At 48.6% G+C, this 22,115-nt stretch overlaps 1 long non-coding RNA gene across 1 annotated transcript in view; it reads left to right on the forward strand.

Annotated features, from left to right (window-relative positions):
- LOC102251517 overlaps positions 1–22,115 on the forward strand; it is a 33,804-nt gene that overhangs the window by 11,030 nt on the left and 659 nt on the right. The window contains exons 2-3 of the long non-coding RNA XR_313858.2: positions 5,658–5,716; positions 7,344–7,383. This is a non-coding gene — a long non-coding RNA (uncharacterized LOC102251517). The remainder of the gene's footprint in view (positions 1–5,657; positions 5,717–7,343; positions 7,384–22,115) is intronic.

Consider the following 22,115-nt stretch of genomic DNA (forward strand, 5'->3'; position numbering starts at 1 on the left):
GACTTGCACGCAATGAGAGGACCCTGTCCTTTCATTAGTCTGAGGCTTGAACCTGGCCAAAACACTGTAGCCGTGCCCCACAGGTGGGGGTGGGAGGTGGGTTATACTCGAGAGCTGTCATGAAGGATGCATAGGTGGGGCAAGGGGACTGAGCCCAGGCAGGCTGTGTGATTAACCCCTTCGCTGCATTGCCTCTCTCGTTTCCGAGCCAGCACATATTCAATGATTTGTCCAAATATTTGATAATCCCCTGCTCTGAGCCAGGCTCCGGTTGGGGCCTGGGATGGGGGTGGGAGGTGGGTTATACTCGAGAGCTGTCATGAAGGATGCATAGGTGGGGCAAGGGGACTGAGCCCAGGCAGGCTGTGTGATTAACCCCTTCGCTGCATTGCCTCTCTCGTTTCCGAGCCAGCACATATTCAATGATTTGTCCAAATATTTGATAATCCCCTGCTCTGAGCCAGGCTCCGGTTGGGGCCTGGGAAAACAAGGGTGTCGCTGCCCAGGACAGAGCCCAAAGACAGGCCTGAAGATGCACCTGGAGGGCTTTGTCACTGGAGTGTCCCTGGGCCTGTCTGGCCACCCCACAGGGCACCCAGCCCCTCCCGCAAGACCCATGTTGGTGAGCAGCTCCTAACATGTGGCCCCAGACTGAGCTTGTGACCACAGGGCTCTGGACAGGAGGCGGGCAGAGCAGCCTGGGGCCCTCCCCCTTTTCTGTTCACAACGTCCTTCCCCTCCCATCCCAGCTTCTTAGGGCCTTAGTCCTCTTTAGGCCTGGTGCCTGCTCCAGCCTTTAAATTCTATTGTCCCAGCCCACCTGCAACATACAAATTTAATTCCATTCGATTATACTGCATTTGTTTAGTTATAATTTGGAGGAAAGAACAGGGCGCTCACCCTCTGGGCTCTTGTAAAACAAATTGACTTCCAGCCCACACCACTCGGATAAATAATAGGTCCCCATGTTAGAAAGCCCAGGCGGGTGCCCTGGGGCGCCATTGTTCCCTGTGTCCCTTGTTCCTGGGGACTGACCACCTTAATCTGACTTCAAGTGGCCTCTCTCACGTTGGCTGCCCCATCTGGTGACTTTAGTTGCTGAGATTAGCATTCTCTCTCAGGGACCCTGGTTGCTATGGGGGCTGATGCCCTGAGCTCCAGATGGAGGAGAGAGGAGGGGGTCCAGATGGAGGAGAGAGGAGGGAGTCTAGGTGAGGAGAGAGGAGGGGGCCCAGGTCAGCAGGAGAGTTATCCATACCAGAGGAGGGAAGCAGACCCAAACCAAGGCCAGGCCCTACCTGGTCCCAGCCCCGTCTCATTGGGTCGTCATGTCTGATGGCATCATTGTCTCCATCATCGGGCTGGGACCTCCATCAGCATCTGAATTTTACTCACCTCTCATCCCAGGAGCCAGTGTGGGGCCTGACAGATAGATGATGTCCTGTGCCTCCCATGGGAGGGGGGAGCTCCAGGATTGTGATTCCAGTAGCTGGACACAGCCTGGCATTGGCTTCCATTTGCCACTTGTGTTTGACCCTTATTCCCAATAGCTCACGTGGGTGACATGCTAGGTTATGTCCTGGAATATTATTTATTCATAGTCAGTGTTTCCACTTAAAATCCTAATGGGACTTTGCAACTTATACAACAGACTCTTAGGGAACATTTACTCTGAGCCAACACTGTTTTAGGTGTTAACTCATTAAATCCTTATAATGGGCCTATGAAGTAGGTACAATTGTCACCCACATTCTACAGAAACCTGAAGAGGTTAAATAAAGCTGCTAGGCAGCGACCCTCAGCTAAGCAGCCTCTCCTGCTCTCAGTTCCAACCCTCCTTCCCATTCTCTGATGTTGTATGCCCGCCTGGGCCGTCATAAGGCCGCTTCCAAACTTTCTGATCACGCACCCTGCCAGCTCAAATTTCCGAGCATGCGTCCTTCCAAATATGTACATGGAAGTGCCTATAAATTATGCTCAAGCACTGCTATCAGGAATTAACATCTCCAGGCCCAATATAGACTGAGTGCAGCGCCTTCCTTTACAATGATGGGAATAAACCCTCTCTTTAGAGAGTCTCCTTGAGAATTTAAAATTGGGGGCAAGGGGTAATTGCTTCTCAGAATTGTCACCGGTTTTATCTCAATGCAGCTGAAGGTAAGGGCTGTCCTCAGAAGAGAAGAGGGTCAGCCTTGTCATTTGCTTGCTTTTCTCCTGAGCTCACGTGTTTAGTACTATCTTCAGCCCATAGATTCTTGCAGGAGTCTTTGAAAGCCATCTGTCCACTTGGTGGGAGTTGATTTAATGAACAACAACAACAACAACAACAGAGAGTGTGCAAACCCAGCTGCCTGGGCAAACCCAAACTACCAAACATTGTAAAACTAATGAGAAGGGTCCTGCCGGGAACCCCTCTACGCCGTGGTCATCTGACCAGGACACCCTAGAGCAGCGGTTCTCAACCTTCTGACCCTTTAAATACAGTTCCTCATGTTGTGACCCAACCATAAAACTATTTTCGTTGCTACTTCATAACTGTAATGATGCTATGTTATGAATCGTCATGTAAGTATCTGATATGCAGGATGGTCTTAGGCGACCCCTGTGAAAGGGTCGTTCGACCGCCATAGGGGTCGCGACCCACAGGTTGAGAACCGCTGCCCTAGAGGTTAATTTGTAAGTGAAACATTCACAGAACTTCATTTCTTTCCTTTTACATCAGATCTTGATAAAAATTCTATTATTGTCTTTGTGTACTCAAACAAATTAGCTTTCGCGCCCGTCATAGTTTATTTCTTTGCTTCTCTGATATTTGTTAGCATTTCTTCTATGGCTTCCCAGAGTTCTCACACATGATTCAGTCATTTTTCACACAGAGTAAATCTTTGGCTGACCAAATAAACATTTAAAAATATCCACAGATAATTATTTGATTAAATAAATACATGCGCAGAAACACGAACAGTTCTCAAAAACACTTCATGTGAGATAGGCTCAAAATAAGTGATCTGTGTTTCGTATTACACGTGGTAGAAATTCTAAGCTTAATTTTACAAGATAAAATAGACAGATACTCTGAAGGGCTTACAAACCTTCTAAATGGACCCTTCCTACCTGTCACTTATTGGGTCAGTAACAGGCATGGGTCTTAGGTGGTCGTTGGCTGGAGTGATCCTGGCCCAGTTGGACTTGTACTTCCCAAATAAGCAGAGAGATTCCATAGGGCAAGCACCTGAATCTTGGAGAGATTAAAGGTCCCACAGATAGTTAATCGTGGAGCTAGATTAAAAGCCAGGTCTTTTAATAGCTGCTGCAGCATATCGAGCAAGTTCTTTATTCTTTGGTGTATTAGGCAGCTTTTGCTACAATAATGCTGTGTAACATAATATTCCCAACACATGTTAAATAGTCACAATGGACTATTTTTTAAAGTACTGTTGGTTTTTGTTCACTAGCATTTTTGTTTGTTTGCTACTACTTTATTTAATGTTTTTCTATCTGCATCATATATGAGATTAATGGGGTCTGTTTTAAATCCTATTGAGGTAGCCATGACCTATACATGCTTGATAGTGTGAACGACAGATTCTCATAAACTTCACTTTGCAACTTTCTTCTCTTCTTTCACCAATGTGGAAGGAGGCTGGGTCCCTGAGTCACCACGTGGAGGAGAGTCACCTGCTCATTGGAAACACAGTTTGGGACTTTATAAGAATAAATAATTAACTCCTATCACATTTGGCCCACTGTCCATTTTGGGGTTTGCTTGTTACAGCAACTAGCCTTACCCTAATACCATGCTCAATAAATTTGGCTTCTTCCTCTCACTTTTTTCTCTTTATGAGCCACCTGCTGAGACTTTCTCCAACCTCCTCAGACAAAATTAATGAGTCATTCTTTAATTGTGCTCCTAGCGCACTTAGCATAAACCCCATCACAGTCACAAAGTGGGTTGTGAATTCTTTGTTTACATGTCTTCTTCTTGAGGCACCTAGCCCAGAGCTGGTGCTCAGCAAGGGTTACTAGCTTGAATGAAGAATGACAGGCTAGTGTGAAGATGCATCAAATACATGTTCTAATAGAGACTGAAGGCTGGCTAATGTCTGCAAAAGGGTGTGGCAATAGCACATTAAGCTTTCGTCCAACTTTAAGTCTCAGAGCAAACTCTTGGCCCAGTTACCACTTTGGCTCACTGCCAGCGACAGCTCTCAGCAAAGGCTCCTGTTTTTACATCGGTACAAATGACGTCAGTTACTCGAGTCCTTCACTTCATACCACATAAGGTTCAAGTCTTGGCTGTGTCTGGAACTGGCCATGTGGCCTTGGACATGTCAAACACACCCGTCCCTACCCCTACCCCCCACCTTTGCTCTGGCTCCAAGAACTGCATCTAGGAGTGGGGAAGACCACTCCTGATCTGAAGATGGGCCTAGACAAGCTGAGCTGCAGGGACCCGAGGCTGGGAGAGGCAGCCCTATGGCTTCTCTGAGGTTCCATGTGGCACTCATGTCAGCAGAATGCCCGAATCAGGGGCCCAGGCCTCAGCTCTCCCTGCCTTGGTCAGCTCAGCCCGGTCAGTCTCACTGCTCCAAACTCCCCAAAGGCAGGGCCACATTAAGACTTTCTGAGGGCCCAGCCGGTGTGGCTCAGTGGTTGAGTGTTCGACCTATGAACCAGGGGGTCATAGGTCCCCAATGTGGTACGCGTGGGAGGCAGCTGATCAATGATTCTCCCTCATCATTGATGTTTCTATCTCTCCCTCTCCCTTCATCTCTAAAATCAATAAAAATATATTTTTTAAAAAAAGACTGTGTGTGGGCCACACAGTCAGCTTTCCTTTTCCCACAAGTCAGACACAATTAAAACGACACTGGAAATACCATAGTCCAGCTGAGTTTTGATTTTGTTTTTCATGACTATTATTTTGATGGTGTTTTTACTGTATTACATATAAAAATCCTTCTAAAATATTTTGTTTTTCTTCATTTATTTTGGGTCCCCTGTTTGTTGTCATCTTCAGCACTTGCTGGGCCTCCTTCTGTAGGACCCAGGAGGCAAGTGATGTTTATCTGAAAGCGCCTTGAAAGTTGCGAGCCCTTCCTGCCCACGTGGGTAGGTGCTAAACTTCCCCTTACACGTGGTCGCCAAGGAGCCAGGTCTTGGAGTTGCAGCTCCTTTCCTGGTGCCTGTGGTGCTTGGAGGAGGCAGGAAGTCTTGCGAGCTGCAGAGTGTGGGGGTGAGGGGGTGACAAAGGGCGCTGGGGACCAGGAATGGAGAGTCTGAGCTGGGCTGAAAGCCAACAGGGAGGGGCCTGTGGAAAATGCCACCTGCGCCATCCCTTGGGCTCTGGGTGAGGCGGAACATGTGGAATGAGCCTAGGTGTGTCCTGGTGCAGGGCCTCGGAGCGACTGGCAGGGACGGTGGCTTGGTGGGCTGGGGGCTGGGGGCTGGGCACCTTCCAGCTTTCCTTCTGATGTCCCAGTGGTGGCAGTGACGCAGAATAGTTGAAAAACATGCTATTTGGAGCCAGATTGCCCAGCTTCAAATCTGGGCTCCATCATGCAATGGCTCCATGAACTTGGGGAAATTACTTAATGTTTCTGAGACAGGAATTGGTCCAAACTGGAAGAAAATTTCAAAAACCTCTTGTTTTACAGAGGATGCTGCTGAGGTCCTGGGTAGGGAAGGAGCTCACCAAGAACCCAGCTAGTAGCAGGTGAGCTGGAGCCTGAACCAAGGACTTCTGATTCCCATCTGAGTACTTCATCCATTACATCATATACAAATAGCATCTACCCACCAATTACCCTGATTTAACCATTCAACCATCTACAAATTCACTGATTCCTCCCCTTATCTATCTATATACCTCATCCTATTCATTCATACCACTAGCGACAACCAGGAATCTCATGAGTCCATCTATCATCCATTATCTATCTATCCATCCATCCCTCTATCCAACTATTCCGGTGACAACCAAGAGTCTCATGAGTCCATCTATCATCCATTATCTATCTATCTATCCATCCATCCCTCTATCCAACTATTCCTTATCCACCCATTTACCCACCATCCTATCCATCATCTATCTATTCACTTACCCATCTTTCCATCCAACCACCACTACATCCATCAACTCAGGGGAATGACTGTTGGGTATATAACAAGAAGTGTTTGTCATAGGGTATGAGAAGCTGCAATTATTACTATTAAACCTCTTGTTTCTAATTCAATTCAAAGTAGTACTGAATTGCTATTAAGTTTACAGCATTGTGCTAAGCACTGCTGGGTAGGGGTAAGGATTCAAGAAAAACACATATAACATTTCATCCTAAAGAAATATGACAACTAAAGGCAATTCAAGACCCTGGATTGGATCTTGGATTGGGAAAAAAAAAACAAAAACAAAAAAACCTATAAAGGACATTATTGAGACAATTAATGAAATTCTAAAATGCTTAATTTCCTAAATTTTTAAACTTTTTTAAAAAGGAAATTCCCACTGAAGTATTTAGGGATAAAGGGGCATGATATCTCTGACTTACTTGCAAATGATTTCAGAAAAAATTTTTTGTATATCTCTATATATAAAAGCCTAAGTGACTGTTACAACCGGTCAACCGAACAACCTGTCGACCAGTGGCTATGACAACGCACTGATCACCAGGGGGCAGACGCTCAATGCAGGAGCTTCCCCCTGGTGGTCAGTATGCTCCCACAACCAACATTCTGCGGGCAGCCAACCTCCCGTGGTCCCTCCCCCAGCTGGCCAGCCCCGATCGCCCCGATCACCGGCCAGGCTGAGGGACCCCACCTGCCCATGAATTCATGCACCAGGCCTCTAGTATATGTATATCTATCTATCTATAATGTATATATAAACATGGCAATATATAATTATATATGTGATGGGTTATGAAAGTTGATTGTTTTTTTGAGAATCAAGAATAAGGATTGAAGTTTTCAAAATTATTTTTGGTTGCTAGATTGTCTTTGAGTGCAACTTCATGCAGAGACTGATTCACATGGAGCCCTGCGTTTTATTCAGGTTACAGATGTATAACTACTCCCCACCAATTAGCAAAGAGGAGAATGGGGAGGGGGTTGGCTGGAGAAGGTCTGCCTCCAATAGTCGTTGGAAGACGTTGGAGGTAGAGCTTGAGGTGTGAGTGGCAGCTGAGTAGAGGAAGAGGAAGCCATGGAAACCCAGGTGTGAAAGGGGAAAGGCACAGAGAAGATGGCTATTTATAGAGCATTGTACTAGGCTCTTTTACATACCTTTATTTCACTTAATCCATACAAATCCCTGCTAACTACTTCTTATTAATTATATTTTACAGATAAGGAAATGGAGTCCCAGAGAGATTGCCCATACCACTGGTAAGTGGCAGAACCAGGAATCTCATGAGTCCAAAGACCTGCGATGCCTCAGGAAAGAACATGGCTCGAGAAGATGTAGGGAGAGATGAGATGGGGGTGGGCCAGAACAGAAAGACCTCGAATGCTAGGAGTGAGAGCCCAGACTTTACCAACATAGATTCCCAGAAACCTACCATCAGGGAAGGAGCCTGGTGGATGTAGAATGTTAACAATTGGGGCCAGGGGTTCACAATGTTATTCAGCCACAACAGGAGCGATGACAAAGGAGGCCCTCTTAGAGAACCCCGTGGGCAGACCCCGGAGCCTGACTGGTTCTCCTCGGGGTAGGAACTGTGTTTCACACCATAGCACCAGGCATTTAAATTTGGAGAGAAGGATTTGTGATTCTGTGTGGGCAGACTCCAATTGTGAACTTGCCAGCTGCTGCTTCCTGTTCTCTCCTGCCACAGGATGGAGGAAAGAGCCCCCCTCCTTTCCGCCTTGCAGAATGGATGATGACTGGATGCACACCAGCTGTTCAGTGCACCCAGCCTCCCTCTTCTTGGTGACTTGGACTGCAGCCCTGCCCACCTGGCCAGTCCTGATTCCATACCAGGCCCTTCCTGAGTGGGCAGAGGGGCTCAACATGTGACACAAAGGGCCAAGACAAGGCTGAGGTTTGGAGGAATGGTTCAAGGGCAGGATGAGGGAAGCAGTGAAAGCCAGAAAAAAGTCATTTGGAATTTCAGCAAAGTAGAAGTAGAATTTTTCTCACTAGGCCAGGGGTCTGTTCTTTCTGTTCCCTGGAGGTGGACTATGATGAGGCCTTATAGGATAGCTGAGCCACAAAATGGAAGGAGCCTGGATCTCTGAAGGACAGTGAGGCGGTCAGCTGACCAACCACCCTGAATACATACCCAGGACTAGTGTGAGCAAAAAAACTTCAGTTGCAGTGATTTGTTACATGTTGGGGCCTATTTGTTATAGCAGTTAGCCTATGCTAACTAACACACAGTCTGAATAATCCAAATGTCATGCAAAGAACACCCTATTTCTGATTCTAGCACCAATTCACTCTGTCATCTTGGACCAGTCACTTTTCTGGATCTCAATTCCATCATCTGTGAGAAGAGAGGATCAGTTAGGTGATTTCCAAAGTCCCTTCTATTTTCTGAAAAGTGGACAGAATAGAATTCTACCACATATTTGACAAAATACCCCCAAATACCCTTACTTTACTGATAATATGGTAAAATAGAAACTCACAAATTATAGGCAGAGGTGGGTCACAGCAGGTTGATGCTTAAGGAGCATAGATTAGTGGTAGATAAATAACAACCCAGAAAGGACATCAATCGTGACATACTATGGGGCTCTTTTAAAGTCAACAATTTGGATAAGTACACAGAAAGGAAGCTGAATAAAAATATGGGAAACACAAACTGGGAAAGCTGGCTCAGAAATGGATGAGAGACTCATGGCTCAAAATAGTCTCTATAAGGTAAGATGTTAGGACAAAGGCAACACAGGGAAATGAACTAAGATAAATTCAAGTCCTGCAAAACTCGAGGGTGGAGGGAGCTTGTTTTGGCAACAGACCTTAGCGACAGGCTAGGCAAAAGTGACCTGGACATTTTTGTTGACACAGGTTCTCTTGGAGCCAATACTCTTGGAGTCCTGGCTGCTGGAACCTGATAGCATCTGAAGCTGCACCAAGCAGTCACACATGGGGAAGGAGGTGATTCTCCTGAAGGTCAGGCCATACCTGGTGTCTCCTGTGCTATTGAGGGGCCACTACTGCTTTAGAAGAGAGGTCAGAAAACTCTTTCCGTAAAGGGCCAGGTAGTCTAGGTGAGCTTCCATTTCAATAATAAACAGTAATAAACAAATAAGTGTGACTGTGTTCTAATAAAACTTTATTTATAAAATCAAGTAATGGGCCAGCTTTGGTCCTTGGACTGTAGTTTGCCAACCCCTACTTTAGGAAAAAAGACAGACAAAAATGACTGGTATGGTGAGGATTCTGGAGGTCAGGGGCCTGCCTAAATGGATTGGGTGGAATCAAGTGTGGAGAGTAAGGCATGCTCACTCAGTGGTTGCAGAGGGATAGCCCCAATGACTGCAGTTACAAAAAGGCTATTTTCATTCATGCCAAAGAAGGCCCCATAAAACAACCAAGGGATGATTCTGTGTCATCAGAGGTGTACAAGCAGAGGCTGGAAGACGGGGGGTTGGGCTGGGTGTTCTGTAAAGCTCAGTCTTGCTCTGGAACTTCTCTGTCTTCCTTGATGGTCCTGTCTTCCCACCCTTCCTGGTACCCTGTACTGAGCTAGTACATCCTGTCCACATAGTGAGGCATAAATAATACATTGAAGATGCAGCCATGGTCTCTTTGATCATGAGGCTCCAGGTATTAGGGAGACATATGTAGGGCTGGCTGATTGGAACTTGTGGTGAAGCCCTGTGGGGACTGGGGAGGCCTCTGGCTGCAGAGATGTACCCCCCTCCCCACATGGGTGATAGAAATATGGCTCCTCAAATGGGGGCTGTGGCCCAGGACTGAACATTCAGAGCCTGGTTTGTGCCCTCCTGTGACCGGATGGTGGGAAGAGCTTGGATGAGTTAATTTCTCTGGTCTGTTGCTGCATAGGCATCTTGGGGGCAGGGCATAGCCACTAATGACTGCGGGTTGAAATGCAAGCCTCCCATGTAACTTCCGGCTGGCCACTGGAAGGAAGCCCATGAATAGAAGTGGGGCTTCCAGATTTCTTGGGCCAACATTCTGGATTCCCCACCTCAGTTCCGTAAGGTCATGACTGACCTTGAACAGGTCTGACTCATTCAATCTTGCAATAAACCTATGAAATGGGGTGCCAGCCAGAAGGTTTTGGCTGCAAGTAACAAAAATCTCAATTCAACTGGCCACTTACCAGAAGCAACCGACTCATCACCAAGGGCATGAGGCCCAACTCCAAGTTAGTGAGATGGCTACTCATATAAAAGAATCCTTAGTTCCAAATGGCTTAAAGAATGAAGAAATGCATCAACTATTTCAGCAACAATATTTAGTAACATGGGACCTGGTCTCCCTGGCCACAGTTGATTAGAAGGGTGGTGGTGGTGGGGAAGTACCAGACTTAGAGCAGCCAATCAGTAGCCTGGCCAGCAGCCAATGGGATGGTCTGGAGCGAGATTTCTGCCCAATCAGGGTGCTAGAGGTCCAGGCTGGATCTCTCTCTCTCTTGGGAATTTGAGCCAGAGATTTGGAGAGACTGTGGGATGATAAGTAGAGGCATCAGAAGACAAAACTCACACTGAAGGTAGTGAGTAGAGGAGCATGAGCTACAAGGATGTGGAAGCCAGGAGGGAGCGAGGAGTGGCAGAGCCAGCCTGGACAGAGGTCAACCATCTTTAAAGCTATGAAGAAGGGATTCTCAGTCCCCAGAGCTGAAGCAATTGTTCCTCAGTCTCCAGTTTGTTCTGGTCTTTATTAGCCTGGGCTGAGTGGCTCACCATGGAGGTCATGCCATGACACTGACTGGATTGCTATCTCCCTTGCTTTCACAATCTCTTTATATATGATCTCCCACTAGCCTTTCACTATCACCTGGGAGGTTTCGAGGAGAGCAGTGAACCCTGTCCCCCGCCCCCAGGAATTCTGAGTGGCATAGGCCGGGCTCCCTGGTCAGGTTCTCTCTCCCCAGGGCACCCTGCAGGAATGAGTTGGTGATGGGAATGGTACCTGGGTTTCTGGCCTCTCAGACCTCCCAGTGCCATCCATAGGCCAAGAGCCTTCCCTGGGCCTGAGAGAGCAAGTACTGTCAGCCAAGGCTGGGGAACTCAGCCACCAGCAGTGCCCGGGAGGTGTGGGCAGCTGACATTGCCCTGGGCCTGGCCTTAGCCAAGAATGTTGGTATGAGGTACAGACAGAGTGAGGGGAGAGTGAGGAAGGCCCTGTGGGGTCTCCAGAGCATGGACATGTGCCACCTGTGTCCCCTGTTCCCCCCTCCCCCTCAATTTATTAACAACTCCTGGAATTTCTCAGACAAGGGAGATCCTCCAGACACCATAGTGGCTGAGTGTGCAGTCACTAAAGTCCAACCAAACTCCTGAATCCATCAGTTAGTATGTGAGCTGGGCAAGTCACCCCACCTCCCTGGGCCTCCACTTTCCCATCTGTAAAATGGGATGGTCATAGTATCTACCACACAGGGGTAGGAGGATTAAATGAGTTCACGTGTGGAACGGTGCCTGAGATACAGCATGTGCTAAGTAAATGTTAGCCACTGCTCCTAAGGGCAAGGGCTCAGGGAGGAGAGCAGGAAAAGAGAGACCTAGAGAAAGGAGAAAAGGATACAGAGAAAAGCATGAGAAGAGGGGGAAGAGGGGGAAGAGGGAATTAAGAGGGCAGAGATAAAATGTGGGAGCCACTTGGGCGCTTGCTGGTCTTGTCCACTTCAGGGTCTGCTCAGGGCTCACTTTCTTGTTCTTTCCTCCCCCATGTAATCTCCCCGGAATTCTGAGGCATTCTGCTTCCACACCCCCCCAGCAGTTGCCATGGTGATGGAAACCCATACCCAGTGGAAAGTTCTCAGTGCTTAGCAACAAGGCTGCAGCACCCTGCCTCCCGCCTGTCTGCCTGTGCGTGGGCGGCCAGCTACAGCTGCTGCCAGGATTCGGGGCCAGCAAGGCCTCAGTGGAGACCCAGCCTCCCCCCACTGAATCTAGGATGGGGGCTCTGGCACGACTGGCACCAGGGACACTCAGAGAATATCTATTCCATTCCATTTTACAGGTGGGACATCGGGTCAGAGAAGTGACTGGCTCAAGGTCGACCAGAACTCCTGACTCCCCTGGGTTCTCTCTTCTGGGCTTAGCTGTGAGTCCTGCAGGCACCCTGCACCTGAGGACATCACAGATCGGACTAGCTACATGGCAGGCCAGCCCCAGGAACAGGCCAGCTGCTGAGAGCCAGATGCAGGCAGGAAAACAAGGGCGCCTGGGGAGGGCCCCTCTGGCTGCCTCCCCTTCCCCCAGACACAGGGTTTGTTGGGGTGCTGTGTTTGCTCCCTTCCCAAAAGTCCCGATGCAAAAAAGGTCACAAAGCTAGCCTTCAGCAGCCACCCTCTAGCCTTGCCTGACCAGGGTCCCCCTGCCCCATCTTGGCTCTTCACTCTACCCCTACCCGGCTGATTGAGCCTCAGTCCAGAGCAGGAAGCCAAGGACCCCTTTCAGGGGTTGGTAGGTCTGGGCTTAACCAGGAGTCTCCTACCTTTGACTTACCCAGCTCCTTTTTTTCTTACGGACGCCATGTTTTCAAAATCATTGTCCCTCAGCAAACAGCTTTTATTGAGTAACCAAGTTCATCATAGCCCAGTTTTGATCATTAAAGCCTTGTAGACATTAGCTCAGGTCTTAGAGTCCCCACCCCTCAGAACCCTGCAGGTGAAAGTTCCCAGGATGGTGACAATGGAATTGCCCCCAGGTCCTGTGACCACCAGCAGGTGGGATGTGGGTGCTCTGGACACTGACCAGACTGAGGCCGGGCTGGGCCATATCACACCCACCCCTCCTCCCATGGGCCTTGACTGTCCAGGCACTTTGGTGCCTCTTGTGGTTGCTGTTGAGCATCCAACTCTTGGGAAGAAGGGGCCTCCCACCCTGTGTTCTGACCATGTGACTTGGATCACAAAACCACTTATTGGAAACCAAGGGCTTTCCTTCTGCAATCTTAGTGGCCCCAAAGAACAGAGACTACGCCCACGGTCCTAATTTTCCATGAAATCTGGGAGTTGGAAAATTCCCTTAGAGAGATCTAGCCCAGTGTCTTCATTACACAGGGACATAAACTGCAGTCTAGAGGGGGAAGTGATGGCATAGGCAGAGGACAGGTAGGTCCAGAACCAAGGTGTAGAGGGTCTGGTCTCACCTCTGTCACTCCTGAGCTGTGATTATAGAATAGCATCACTTCTCTGAGCCTCAGTCTTTCCATCTGTAAAATGGGGCCTAGGTTGTCAGCCACTGTTAATTCCTCCACCTGTCACGTGTTCCTCAGGGAAAGAACCATGCCAACCTTTTCTTTCTTTTCCATGTTCCTAATACAGAGAGCTTGGCTAGTAGTCCTGACTTAATCAAAAGGTAGGAACAAATCATGAGGGCATTTCTTCTCCAGACCTCTACTACTCATTCATTTTATTTATTAGTTCATTCATTTGTCCAACCAACATTTATTCTCCTGTGTTAGGGATGCAACAGTGTGGGAGGCAGACTAGGAGCTTAGAATTGAATGATGGTGCTGGACAGGTGGTCCCCACACACCGGAATGTGGGGAGTACAGGACACCATGTGAACACAGGGGAGACCACCCTCAGTTTTGCAGAACCTAAGAAGACTTCCTTAAAGAAGTGACAACTCAGCCAAGACCTCAAAGATAAGAAGGTTTAATGTCAATAAAGGGGGCAGGATTAGAGTTCTAGAAAAGAACTAAAGTGTAATTTGGAGTGGGGGTTCCTCTGGGGCCACACAGTTCCACTCTCCTTCCCTCTACTTCGAAAAGAAACCACCTCACCCATAACAGGGACCAGGAGCTGGTTCAGGACCACGGAGAGCACCACAATGCCCTTCCTCCCACCATTTTGCTCTTGCTAATCCTGAGGGGCTGGCTCAGGCCCCAGAGCCCAGGAACCCTGCTGGCTACAAGGATGATGGAGACAAGTGTTCTCAACGGTTTAGAATCAAAAAGCCTTTTGAGAACATGATGAGTAATAAAGAATAAATTTAGAAACATATCATAATAAGTAAATTATATAGTATGTCAGAAGGTGATAAATACTAAGAGAAAAAGACTTCTCCTTCATTCCCCACACCCCGCAAAACCCCAAGTGAATGTATAAGTTTGGTGCACTTCAGGAGATTTTTAGCATTTCTGAGACCTCTGTGGATACAGTTAAGAACCTGCCGCCCTCCCAGGTATAACCCACTTTGCATGAGAGAGGGAGAGGGGGAGGGAGAGCAGGTGAAGAGAGAAGCTGGGTTGATTCTGCCTGGACCCCCCATGCCAGGTATGAAGGGGGACCCCATGCTCCCTGACCAGCAGCTAGAGGCATCCCCAGGACCTGGCTCCTGACTCACTTGCAGTCCATCTCTCTATCATCATATTGATTACTTACACACCAGTATTGAAAGCAGTCACTGTTCTGGATGTTCAGGATATAACAATGAGCAGAAAAAGCAAAGTCAATGCTGCCACAGAGCTTAGAGTCTGGTGGATGGAGACATAATAAATAAATTTAAAATGATATTGTACATTAAAAGTGGTAAGTGATATGGAAAACAAAAAACAGATAGGGTATGAAGGATGAAGAACAACCAGGATGTGCTGGGGGTGAGGGGCAGTTGCAATTTTAAATATGGAGTTCAGAGTAGGGTTCACTGAGAAAGTGACCCTGAGCAAAGGCTTGAAGGGGATGAGGGTCTTGGCCTCGCAGACATGTGGGGAAGAGGCTCTAGGCTGAGGGACCAGCCATTGAGGAGGCCACGTGTGCTGGTGTGCTAGAGGAATAGCAAGGAATAGCCAGGAAGGAGGTGAGAGGGGACTAGGTCATGGGGAGCCATTGTAATGACCAACTTCTGCTCTGAGTGGGTGGGAGCCAAGGCAATGGAGTCATTGCACCAGGTTGGTGGCCAGGGCAATGGAGGAAACGGGTCAGATTCTGGACAGATTCTGAAGGTATAACCCACAGGACTTCTGGAAAGATCAAATGGGGATGGAAGAGAGAGGAGTCGAGAATGACTGAAGCAGCTGGAATGATGGAGTTGCCATCAACTGAGATGGGGAAAGCTGTGGGAGGAGCCGGTTTCGGGGGACAGACGCGAGCTCAGTTTCTGATGTGTTCTTTTCAAGATGCCCATTGGACATACCGGTGGAGACATGGAGGAGGCATTTGGAAATATGATTCTGGCTATCAGAGCCGAGTGGCTCAAATGGGATGGGCTCCTATAAGGCCGATGGGGCCCAAGCTCCCATCAGAACATGCACTCCTCCACACGTTTCCACCACTGCTTGCCCTTCATCACTGTCTGCCGGGGCAGCCCCTGGATGTTTGAACAGTCCTGACCGAGAGGAGTTCTTCCTACACTGAGCAGGTTTCTGTCCAGGGGTCTCAGGATCAGAGAGAGGAGTCATGATGAGACACTGGCCTCCGAGTGTCAGAGAGAGATGTAGAGGAGGTTTATGGGTTCTTTCATCTTCCTGGTGTCTGACTGTAATCTTCTGTGAGACCAGGTTTCCCTCAGACAACCTGGGGCTTCCCCAAAATGCTCTCTTCTTCTCCAGCTGGCTCCAGGGGGCTCTGCTCCTGCCCCCAGAGGCCCCTGCCTAGCCAAGCCAAGTACTGACAATGGCTGTGAGTGTGGGAGGCAGACTAGGAGCTTAGAATTGAATGATGGTGCTGGACAGGTGGTCCCCACACACCGGAATGTGGGGAGTACAGGACACCATGTGAACACAGGGGAGACCACCCTCAGTTTTGCAGAACCTAAGAAGACTTCCTTAAAGAAGTGACAACTCAGCCAAGACCTCAAAGATAAGAAGGTTTAATGTCAATAAAAGGGGCAGGATTAGAGTTCTAGAAAAGATAAGTGTAATTTGGAGGGGGAGGGGTTCCTCTGGGGCCACACAGTTCCACTTTCCTTCCCTCTACTTCGAAAAGAAACTACCTCACCCATAACAGGGACCAGGAGCTGGTTCAGGACCACGGAGAGCACCACAATGCCCTTCCTCCCACCATTTTGCTCTTGCTAATCCTGAGGGGCTGGCTCAGGCCCCAGAGCCCAGGAACCCTGCTGGCTACAAGGATGATGGAGACAAGTGTTCTCAACGGTTTAGAATCAAAAAGCCTTTTGAGAACATGATGAGTAATAAAGAATAAATTTAGAAACATATCATAATAAGTAAATTATATAGTATGTCAGAAGGTGATAAATACTAAGAGAAAAAGACTTCTCCTTCATTCCCCACACCCCGCAAAACCCCAAGTGAATGTATAAGTTTGGTGCACTTCAGGAGATTTTTAGCATTTCTGAGACCTCTGTGGATACAGTTAAGAACCTGCCGCCCTCCCAGGTATAACCCACTTTGCATGAGAGAGGGAGAGGGGGAGGGAGAGCAGGTGAAGAGAGAAGCTGGGTTGATTCTGCCTGGACCCCCCATGCCAGGTATGAAGGGGGACCCCATGCTCCCTGACCAGCAGCTAGAGGCATCCCCAGGACCTGGCTCCTGACTCACTTGCAGTCCATCTCTCTATCATCATATTGATTACTTACACACCAGTATTGAAAGCAGTCACTGTTCTGGATGTTCAGGATATAACAATGAGCAGAAAAAGCAAAGTCAATGCTGCCACAGAGCTTAGAGTCTGGTGGATGGAGACATAATAAATAAATTTAAAATGATATTGTACATTAAAAGTGGTAAGTGATATGGAAAACAAAAAACAGATAGGGTATGAAGGATGAAGAACAACCAGGATGTGCTGGGGGTGAGGGGCAGTTGCAATTTTAAATATGGAGTTCAGAGTAGGGTTCACTGAGAAAGTGACCCTGAGCAAAGGCTTGAAGGGGATGAGGGTCTTGGCCTCGCAGACATGTGGGGAAGAGGCTCTAGGCTGAGGGACCAGCCATTGAGGAGGCCACGTGTGCTGGTGTGCTAGAGGAATAGCAAGGAATAGCCAGGAAGGAGGTGAGAGGGGACTAGGTCATGGGGAGCCATTGTAATGACCAACTTCTGCTCTGAGTGGGTGGGAGCCAAGGCAATGGAGTCATTGCACCAGGTTGGTGGCCAGGGCAATGGAGGAAACGGGTCAGATTCTGGACAGATTCTGAAGGTATAACCCACAGGACTTCTGGAAAGATCAAATGGGGATGGAAGAGAGAGGAGTCGAGAATGACTGAAGCAGCTGGAATGATGGAGTTGCCATCAACTGAGATGGGGAAAGCTGTGGGAGGAGCCGGTTTCGGGGGACAGACGCGAGCTCAGTTTCTGATGTGTTCTTTTCAAGATGCCCATTGGACATACCGGTGGAGACATGGAGGAGGCATTTGGAAATATGATTCTGGCTATCAGAGCCGAGTGGCTCAAATGGGATGGGCTCCTATAAGGCCGATGGGGCCCAAGCTCCCATCAGAACATGCACTCCTCCACACGTTTCCACCACTGCTTGCCCTTCATCACTGTCTGCCGGGGCAGCCCCTGGATGTTTGAACAGTCCTGACCGAGAGGAGTTCTTCCTACACTGAGCAGGTTTCTGTCCAGGGGTCTCAGGATCAGAGAGAGGAGTCATGATGAGACACTGGCCTCCGAGTGTCAGAGAGAGATGTAGAGGAGGTTTATGGGTTCTTTCATCTTCCTGGTGTCTGACTGTAATCTTCTGTGAGACCAGGTTTCCCTCAGACAACCTGGGGCTTCCCCAAAATGCTCTCTTCTTCTCCAGCTGGCTCCAGGGGGCTCTGCTCCTGCCCCCAGAGGCCCCTGCCTAGCCAAGCCAAGTACTGACAATGGCTGTGAGGATTTAGTGAGAGAACATGTCAAATACATAGCCCGCTTCCTTGGTGCAGAGAAGGTGCTGGGTGCAATGAGGTAATCAGCTGTGAGACAGAGTCATCTTAATCCAGAGCACGGGGGTGGGGGTGCTGGTCCAGGAAGGAGACCCTTGACTTGAGCCCGAAGAAGTGGGTAGGAGTCAACCAGATGGAGAGAGGGAAAGGGGATTTCCAGAATCCCCACCAGTACCAATTCCCCAGGCCATTTCTTCTCCATAGTGATCATACCTAGCTCCTGCCTGACACCCCTTCCCCATGTCTAGTGTGATCTGCCTCCTTATTTAAAAGGTAGTGCCCAAGAGAGAGTCTCCAGAGAGAACATAGCACAGTGTACAGGCATGTGAAGATTAGAGCCTGGATTAGTCTGGATTCAAATCCAGATCCCATACTTCACAGCTGTGTGACCTTGGATAAATTACTTAACCTCGATATGCTTCAGTTTCCTCATCTATAGACAAGGAGGATAGTAACGGGACCTACTTTGTAGATAAAGTGGGAGAATACCTGGGAAGAGTTTAGACATGGTGAGGGCTCAAGAAATGTGAGCGTCTGTTATCATGGTTGGGGCCTGACACTGTACTGGCCTCAGCTTGTGTTCCACCAAGCAAACCCCGACAGGTCTGCCATGGTTCACAAAGCCTGCTCTAGTCCACAACTCAGGTGGCCCTATTTTACAGAGAAGGTAATGCAGGCAACTCAGTGGCCAAATGACATATCTCAGACCCTATAGAGACTGTCCAGGGCAAAACACAGCAGGAAGTCCGGGGTCTGGCTAAGGATAGAGGCAGCTGCCAAGTGAGGGTGTGGTGGGAACTTAGGGTTGGGAGCAGGAAGCAGCAGAGACAGGATGGGTTGAGGGGTGGGGGAGTCAGTTTCCAGTAGGAAGAGGGAGAGGAAACCGAGCCGTCTCCTTCTGGGCAGTGGAAGATCGGGCCACGGACACCTGGCTGTCTCATTGGGTCCCCTCTCTGCTCTGCAGAAAATGGCTGCAGAAGAAAAGCCATTTGCTGAGTCACCCAGTCCTGGAGCTTCCTGTAGAGCTGAGTCGGCAGTCTTCACTCAGTTCTATTCCCTGGCCCAGCAGCTCCTGGGAGTCTCAGCTTTGGCTCTGGCCTGGCCACCTCCTGACTGTGTAGCCTTAGGCAGGTTGCTTCACCTCTTAGACTCCTAAACTTTCCAATGGCAGTTGCTATCATCAGAATACTGCCTCTAGGAAGCCAGGGACTTTGATGGCCAGTTGGCTGTGTATCCTAGAGCCTACAAGTAAGTGAATGAATGAGTGAGTGAGTGAGTGAATGAGTGCCAGACGTGGTCTGAGGGCAGTGGTGGAGGCCAGATGAGCTAATAGGCAGCAAAGGCCAACTTGGTCTGTGTTTGATCTGTGAATACACTGGTGGCTGGACCCCTCCTTCAGGATGCGTATTCTCCCTAACTGAACCCAAACTCATCGCCTGCCCTCCCACCCCTCCTTCTGTCACACATTCCTAGCTCCAGTAACATCACCCCTGAACACCCGCTAGGAGTCCCCTCAGCATCACCACCTTCATCTCCTGTCCATCTCCTGCTACCTCTCCCTCATAAATAACTCTCAACTCCAACACTCTTTCCATCTGAACTCCATCACTTTAGCCAGATCACATCTTCTCTCCCCTCTTACCTACTGGTCTGTCTCCAGCCACACCCTCCTACCACCCACATCATTCCATTCCTTCTGCTGTAGTTTTTCTTTTCCAGGGATCGTCGTTGTCCTCAGGACAGAGTCCAAATTCCTCAACAGGGCCTGCATGGCCCTTGGAATCTGGACCCCTGCCTCCTCCCTCTCCATACTACCCTCTTCCTGCTATACAACATTCCCCTTATGGCGCAGGAACTGCCATATTCTTTCCATGCCCTGTGCCTTTGCACATTCCATTCTTTTGGCCTGGAATGTACAAGGGCCTCCTTGTCTGCATGATAAACATCTGTTTCTCAAATCTCAAGAACATCCAGGGAAACCGGTCCTAACCACCCCAGAATTGACAATTCCCCCTCAGACCTGTACAACTTTTTGTAAACACGTTTCTTTCATTATACCTTAAATATTTGGATGCCTCTTTCCCTTATGAGATATTTCTAGAATAGGCTCATGGTTTATACAGATTGAACATGACTATAAATTTGAATATTTAAATGGAATCACATATCTAGCTCAAGTAGATGTTCATAAATATGTGATCAATGAATGTATTGATTGATAGAAAAGATGGGTGGACAAATAGAAGGATGAAAGAGTGATTTGATAAATGGATGGATGAAAGTAAGGAAAAAATGAATATATAGATATACCAAAGGAATTAGGATGAAAAGAAGGAATGACAGCTGAGTGGAAGGAAAGAATAATAGGTATTGAATGGAAGGGTGTAAGGATAAAGAATGTATGTATGTATGCATGCATGTAAAGATGGTTAGATGAATGGATGGCTGGTTGAATGGTTGGTTGGATGGGTAGATGGACGAAAAGATTGAAGAGTGGATGGAAGGAAGATGGAAATATGGAAGAAAGGAAGAAACAGAGAAAGGATGAATGGATGAATGGAAGGAAGAAAGGAAACAGGAAAAGATAAGGAGAAAGGATGAATGGAAGGAAGAAAGGAAACAGGAAAAGATAAAATGATGGATGATAGATGGATAAATGGATGGTTGGCTAGAGGGAAACAAGAATGTAAGTGAAGATAGGAGGCAGGATGGGAGGAGGGTTGAGTGAATGAATGAATGCTTAGATGTGATTCACATGGAACTCAAGCAAATGATGGATGATAGATGGATAAATGGCTAGAGGGAAACAAGAATGTAAGTGAAGATAGGGGGCAGGATGGAAGGATGGTTGAGTGAATGAATGAATGCTTAGATGTGATTCACAGGTAGATGTGACAGTTTTTATGACACTGGTCAGCTTTCTCACAAGGCAGCCTGGGGCTCCCAGGTCATCTCTGAAGCTGGTCCCAACTGCCGATCTGGTACATTAGACCTTAGATAATAAACTAATCATCTATTTGTGATTATTAAGAAAAACTGGAATGCGAGTTAGTTCAGCAGACTCAAGGGCGTGTCAGAGGGTTTAAGCAGCCTGCCTAGGTCATAGCCAGTCCTGAGATCATCTGCCTCAAACCCAGTCTTCTAGTTCCCTCCAGGGCTCTGCATTCTACTCTTTAATTTGCTCAAATCTCCTCCCTGGAGGCTGTTCTGAGTGGTGCCAGCCTGTCCACTAACCTGGGGAGAGCTTCTTCATGGAACAAATGAGAAAAGGAAATGACCTCAACCGAAGGTTGAGGCTGGGGAGGCCTGAGCAGCTGCCCTTTCACACCAAACGTCACCCTGGGCACATTCCTGAGCAGGAAGAGAGAATGTGGTCCAGTGCCAGCTTCTAGGCACCCTGCCAGGGCCATGGCACAGAGAAGGTTTGGGCGGCATTAGAGCGTCTGGGTGTCCAGAGAACCCTCGGGGGAGGTGAGCGGGGAGTCAGGGTGCCCCTCACTGAACCCAGAGCAGGGTCTGAGCGCGGAGGAGTCTGTAGCCCCTCTACCCCGGCCCCCCACCTCCGTCCTCTGTGGTCAAGGTCTGAAGGCTGCACCTCTACCTGTGTCTCCAGCCTTGTCCCCCTGGTAGCACTCACTGCTCTCTCTCTTCGTTCTTCACCATGGCCTCCATCATGAAGTTTCCAGAAGATGCCTGGACACCTGTGGTTCCCACACGCCGTCTACTGCTCTCTTCTTCGTTCTTCACCATGGCCTCCATCATGAAGTTTCCAGAAGATGCCTGGACACCTGTGGTTCCCACACGCCGTCTTGGGTCCCTGCGTCCTGGTGTGGGTGGCAGTGACCCAGGAGAGCTGTGCTAGGGGTGGCATTTGCTCTTTCCCCTTCCCTGCTCAGTCCCTGGGACACCGGGGGTGACCTCCCTGGACTTCCATCTTCACCCTCTCACGGAGACCCCTTGAAGCCCCCTGAGGGGAGGGGCTTAGGTCTCTAACACCCAGACATGGACCCAGCACCCAGGGCAGGAGGGGTCAGAGAGGTCATTGAGATTCTGGAAGGTCCCATGAGAGGTAAAGCCTTCCCTTCTTTTTAGCCTCTCTATTTATCTTTGCAGGTCCGGCTGCTTCTCCTCAGCCCCCC

This window comes from Myotis brandtii, unplaced genomic scaffold (assembly GCF_000412655.1).
Source record: "Myotis brandtii unplaced genomic scaffold, ASM41265v1 scaffold332, whole genome shotgun sequence".
In the NCBI taxonomy this organism is placed as follows: domain Eukaryota; kingdom Metazoa; phylum Chordata; class Mammalia; order Chiroptera; family Vespertilionidae; genus Myotis; species Myotis brandtii.